Genomic DNA, 6,363 nt, shown 5'->3' on the forward strand with positions numbered 1-6,363 from the left:
TATTGCACAGTCGTTCTGATATATTTTTCTTTGTGGGGGGGGGGGGCTTATATTTATTTAAGGAAGGTTGAGAAAAGGCTTAATTCTGTAAATGGCTACCAACCGTTTTCTGTCAGGCGATTTTGGAGGAATCAAATTGAGAAGAGCACCAGATTCAAAGTCTGCTCGTTGACTTATACTGCTTTCGAGATTAGCGATGTTCTCTTCAATGTCAATTAAGGCTTGTCTGTCGTCGTCAAAACTTCCATACTGGAGACCACTGCTTTGCCAGTTGCCTACAGAGCCATCTGGTGCCGTATAACTAACTTCAAGTGTAACGTTAGTCTTAAAAAATACAAAATGAACACTTAAATTTTGTATCTGTTTGTAAATCATGCCCTACATACTGTAAATGAATCACACGTTACGTTTCTGCTGAATTAAGGTTTGAACCAGATTTTCTACAAAATAAATCTGAGCGAAAAAAAATATTAAAATCAATTTAGTATTAATAAATAGTGATATAATGATCACTGAATCATTAATAAAAGTCATGTTCGCCTAATCAGATATTCCATTTTCTGAGTGTGATGTCTTCATGACCATGAAGTGCATCAAAGTTTTCTAAATGGGTTCTTCATATTATACAGATCAACAATCGAATGTCATAGATTCAAATAAAATAGCATAGTAAATGTAATCTTCAAAAGTCGGCTGAATCGTATAAAAGATGTCCCTTCAGGTGAATTTGTTTTTTAAAATATATTAGCTCTATGTAAGCTTAAACTTTTACAAGTAACAAAAAATGGACATTTACACTTCATTTCTAAGCGATTAACATCTGTTGCTGTAACAGACAACATAGCAATTAAACTTAACATGTTTCTCAAACACTAAGTAGCTTTCAAAAGGAAAAAAATCACAAGAGGGCGCCACCTACTTACCCCAACCGGCATATTATTAACGTCCAATAGCGTGTCTGAGATGATTAGATGTCCATCTTCTACCAATTGTTGCAGAACCAGTCCGTAACATCCAGTAACTCTGTAAAATAGACTTTTTCTTGCACCTGTTTTAATTATTTTAAAATAATATACCGTCAACATTAACCCATGATTTCTTTTCGTGCACGAAGGATTTTATAAGAAAGTTCTTCCCGAATCGTGCCATGTTTAACTAATGTTGACGAGCTAACTCTTCCTGCATCGCTTTATTTTTAACTTGTATTGACGAGCAAACTCTTCCTAAATTATTCTATTTTAACTTGTATTGACGAGCTAACTCTTCCTAAATTGCTCTATTTTAACTTCTATTGACGAGCTAACTCTTCCTAAATTACTCTATTTTAACTTGTATTGACAAGCTAACTCTTCCTAAATTATTCTATTTTAACTTCTATTGACGAGCTAACTCTTCCTAAATTACTCCATTTTAACTTCTATTGACGAGCTAACTCTTCCTAAATTACTCCATTTTAACTTCTATTGACGAGCTAACTCTTCCTAAATTACTCTATTTTAACTTCTATTGACGAGCTAACTCTTCCTAAATTACTCTATTTTAACTTCTATTGACGAGCTAACTCTTCCTAAATTACTCTATTTTAATTTCTATTGACGAGTTAACTCTTCCTAAATTACTCCATTTTAACTTCTATTGACTAGCTAACTGTTCCTAAATTACTCCATTTTAACTTCTATTGACGAGCTAACTTTTCCTAAATTACTCCATTTTAACTTGTATTGACGAGCTAACTCTTCCTAAATTACTCTATTTTAACTTCTATTGACGAGCTAACTCTTCCTAAATTACTCTATTTTAACTTCTATTGACGAGCTAACTCTTCCTAAATTACTCTATTTTAACATATATTGACGAGCTAACTCTTCCTAAATTAATCCATTTTAACTTCTATTGACGAGCTAACTCTTTCTAAATTACTCTATTTTTAATGTGTGTAATTGAATATCCAGGCAACAAAAATATAACACTTCGAAATTGATTCAGGAAAAAATCAACACATTTTTCAAAGCTATACTGTTGAAACGTAATTTCATCATTGCTTGTTTCTTGTTGAACACAAAGCTATACAATGGGAAACCGTCGAGCCACCCAACGGATTTATTAATGCTAGTAAAATTAGTAAGTTTGTTTGTACTTTCCGGCTACTCAGCAGTAAGTCTTAGGACTTATAACACTAAAAATCGGGTTTCGATACCCGCGGTGGGTAGGGCACAGTTAGTCCGCTGCGTAGTTCTGTGCTTAACAACAAACAAAGTATCTTTCTTTCAGAATATTCACTCAAAGCTTCATATAAACGTACTTAATTCTTCACTTACGTAAACGTACTTAATTCTTCACTTACATAAAAGTACTTAATTCTTCACTTACATAAACGTACTTAATTCTTCACTTACATAAAAGTACTTAATTCTTCACTTACATAAACGTACTTAATTCTTTACTTACATAAACCCCCCCCCCCAGTGGCACAGCGGTATGTCTGCGGACTTACAATGCTAGAATCCGGGTTTCGATACCCGTGGTGGGCAGAGCACAGATAGCCAGTTGTGTAGCTTTGTGCTTAATTACAAACAAACACTTACATAAGCTAACTTAATTCTTCACTTACATAAACAAGTGAAGAATTAAGTTAGCTTCTGTAAGTGAAGAATTAAGTACGTTTATGTAAGTGAAGAATTAAGTACATTTATGTAAGTGAAGAACTAAGTACGTTTATGTAAGTGAAGAATTAAGTTAGCTAATGTAAGTGAAGAATTAAGTACGTTTATGTAAGTGAAGAATTAAGTACGTTTATGTATGTGAAGAATTAGGTACACATAAACGTACTTAATTCTTCACTTACAGAAGGCAGCTACTCAACAGCACCCTTCGCAAACTCCTGATCTACTCTTGTCTGATCGAATACTGAAGTTTGACCGTCACTTTTATAGCCAGCTATGGCTACAATGTGAAGAGAGAATTTTTTCGGTAACTGACAGCGAAACATGGACCCTTGGATTCAAGTCCGTATTCATTAAGCCACGCTCGGTTCAGTTAAAAATGGTATAAGCCTGATTATTTGTTGTAAAAACTTAACCACTTATGCTAGAAACCTGTCTTTTCTGTTCGATATACACACAACACTTTGAGTTACTGTGGTATATCGTGGGCTTTCTATCTTCTATAGTAATACATAAAATATTCAGCATTTTTGATTATCTAGTTTCCACACTGCCATGGCAGAAACACATGGTTCAAAGAGTTTCTAACGTTGCCTTATTCTAGATGCTTCGCCCTTTGTTCTCTAGTGGTTGATGTCTTCTCTACCCACAGGGATTATTCTAGATGCTTCGCCCTTTGTTCTCTTGTGGTTGATGTCTTCTCTACCCACAGGGATTATTCTAGATGCTTCGCCCTTTGTTCTCTAGTGGTTGATGTCTTCTCTACCCGCATGGATTATTCTAGATGCTTCGCCCTTTGTTCTCTTGTGGTTGATGTCTTCTCTACCCGCAGGGATTATTCTAGATGCTTCGCCCTTTGTTCTCTTGTGGTTGATGTCTTCTCTACCCACATGGATTATTCTAGATGCTTCGCCCTTTGTTCTCTAGTGGTTGATGTCTTCTCTACCCACAGGACTTATTCTAGATGCTTCGCCCTTTGTTCTCTAGTGGATGATGTATTCTCTACCCACATGGATTACTCTAGATGCTTTGCTCTTTGTTTTATAGTAGGTGATGTCTCCTTTACCCACAGATATTATTCTAGATGCTTCGCCCTTTGTTTTCTAGTAGGTAATGTCTTCTCTGCACACAAGGATGATTCAGTATTGTATAGAGAACCTGGGTGGAACACGTTAGCACCGAAATGTCCTTGAATGACCAGTTATGACGTTGACTGAATATTATTGCAGACCAATACTGTCAGGGAACGTAGGTCACGAGGTGACGCCGTCCACTGGAACAAATAAAGCGAGTTGACATTCTAGATTCCAGAATATTGCTTGTTTAATGTTGGATATCAAGAGAAACAAAACTGTAAGACTAAACACTAACTAAAGGGAGGAAGCTAACTCGACTCACCCATCGTGGGTATGCGTACTTGTCTTCCTATAATTGTTTAAACAAAAAATTATCTGTGTTTTTCAAAACACGTCTTGCTTAGTTATTTATACAGTAAAAAGAAAACTCAATCGTATTATCTTTATCACGCAATCCTCGTATATTGCCCGAGTGAATTCTGCCGTAATTGTAGAATATTATTTTTGATACTTATTGGAAATTGGTACCTTTGTGAATACCTCACTACATATAATTTCAGGTGAAATTCATTTAAATTCTCATAAAACTCGTGAGCTACTTACTTGTTGGTGAAATATTTGTTGTAATTAAGAAGTTGAATTTCCAAAGCCTCATGGCTTTCTACTGGTCTTGCTACAGGCCATTCAAATACCTATATTGATAACGACATAAAAATTTACATATGTATACATTTCTAACGATCTTTAGCTACATCTAAACATTTATAAAATGATTTTTTTTTACGTTTTAGTCTAGTTTTTGTGTAAGGAATCTTAACAATGAGGCCAGTCTCAATATTCCCATGTGGGCATTTTGGGCTTTAGTCTTACTCTAGCCTACGATGGCTAAATATTTTACTATGTGGACATTTTAAAGTTTTTGTCTTACTCGTACCAGACTAACTTATTATGTTGCCGGTATCAGGTTTCTCTGCAGCACAAAGATAAAGCAGTAAATACATAATAACTTCTTTATTATATTTAGTGTTACCATATTTGCAGTCATGAAATAATTTACTATGAAGGGAAAATTAACCAAAGTATTTTAATCTTTTAGGAATTGAAAGTATATATATATATGATTAATTAAACAGCCAGTTTATATATATTTGTGATTATAATCCTTAAACAGAATACATTCTGTGCAGTTCAAAATATTGAGAGTAATGTATATGCTGAAAATTTTATTAATAAACTTTGCAAGAATACTTAGCTTCACAATATCCACTATAGAGGGCGCCTTAAGATATAATATAAAACATCTCATATTTTTGGATACGACGGCCATTAGAAATAGAAAAAAATATATATCCTACCTCGTCAAATATTGCGATATCATCCGTGTTTTCCACAACCTTTGTATATCGTGCCACTCCTGAAATAAATATATTTGAATTTTTAGCCAGTTATGAAATGAAATCCTACATTTAATTAAATAAAGATAAGAATAGTTAGCTGTTTTCTGCCTCGTTGAGCGGTTCCTTTGATATTAAGAAGCACGCGCACCCAAACACCAAAAGGATAACGGGAACTCTTCATTTATACTTTATTACTTATACACTAATTAGTTTCCTGAATTAATTAAATTCAAGAATGTGTAAAACTGTCTAATCAAAATTGAAGGAATCAAAAAGTAATAATTAAAACAGAATAAACTGAGCCGGGAAAAATGATACGGTCTCCACTAGGTGTCGGATGTTCCTTGTGATCGTGAAATTTGTCGTTTCTACAGAGAATGAACTTCTTACATTTGTTCAACAATTCAAAATCCATCACATCTTGAGTTAATCTGCTCAATTAGATTACGACGGTGACTGGATTTAGACACTACTCAGTTATCTTACGACTGGATTTAGACACTACTCAGTTTGTGACTGGATTTGTATACCATTCATTATGTTTGCGACTGGGTTTAGACTATTAAAATTTTTACGACTGGAATTAAACACTACTCAGTTAGTTTACACTTATGACTGTATCTAAATTATACCCAACTAGATTATGACTGTATTTAGATTATACTCAATTAGATTATGAATGGATCTAGATTATACTCAACTAGATTATGACTGGATCTAGATTATACTCAATTAGATTATGGCTGACGCTATATTATACTTAATTAGATTATGATTGGATCTAGATTATACTCAACTGAAGCTGGATTAGGACTGGAGCTAGATTATGCTCAACTGAAGCTAGATTAGGACTGGATCTAGATTATGCTCAACTGAAGCTAGATTATAATTGGGTCTAGATTATACTCAACTGAAGCTAGATTAGAACTGGATCTAGATTATGCTCAACTGAAGCTAGATTATGATTGGATCTAGATTATACTCAACTGAAGCTAGATTAGGACTGGATCTAGATTATGCTCAACTAAAACTAGATTATGATTGGATCTAGATTATACTCAACTGAAGCTAGATTGGGACTGGATCTAGATTATGCTCAAATGAAGCTAGATTAGGAATGGAGCTAGATTATGCTCAACTGAAGCTAGATTATGATTGGATCTAGATTATGCTCAACTGAAGCTAGATTGGGACTGGATCTAGATTATGCTCAAATGAAGCTAGATT

The 6,363-nt window shown here is 34.3% G+C and overlaps 1 long non-coding RNA gene across 1 annotated transcript; it reads right to left on the reverse strand.

Moving 5' to 3' along the window:
* Positions 1-974: 974 nt before the first annotated feature.
* Positions 975-5,134, reverse strand: LOC111083793. Its single transcript, XR_002609249.1, has 3 exons — positions 5,095-5,134; positions 4,343-4,431; positions 975-1,023 (listed from the first exon to the last, which is right to left on the reverse strand). It is a non-coding gene; the product is annotated as an uncharacterized LOC111083793 (long non-coding RNA).
* Between the last annotated feature and the right edge of the window lie 1,229 nt (positions 5,135-6,363).

This window comes from Limulus polyphemus, unplaced genomic scaffold (genome assembly GCF_000517525.1).
Source record: "Limulus polyphemus unplaced genomic scaffold, Limulus_polyphemus-2.1.2 Scaffold11249, whole genome shotgun sequence".
NCBI lineage: Eukaryota > Metazoa > Arthropoda > Merostomata > Xiphosura > Limulidae > Limulus > Limulus polyphemus.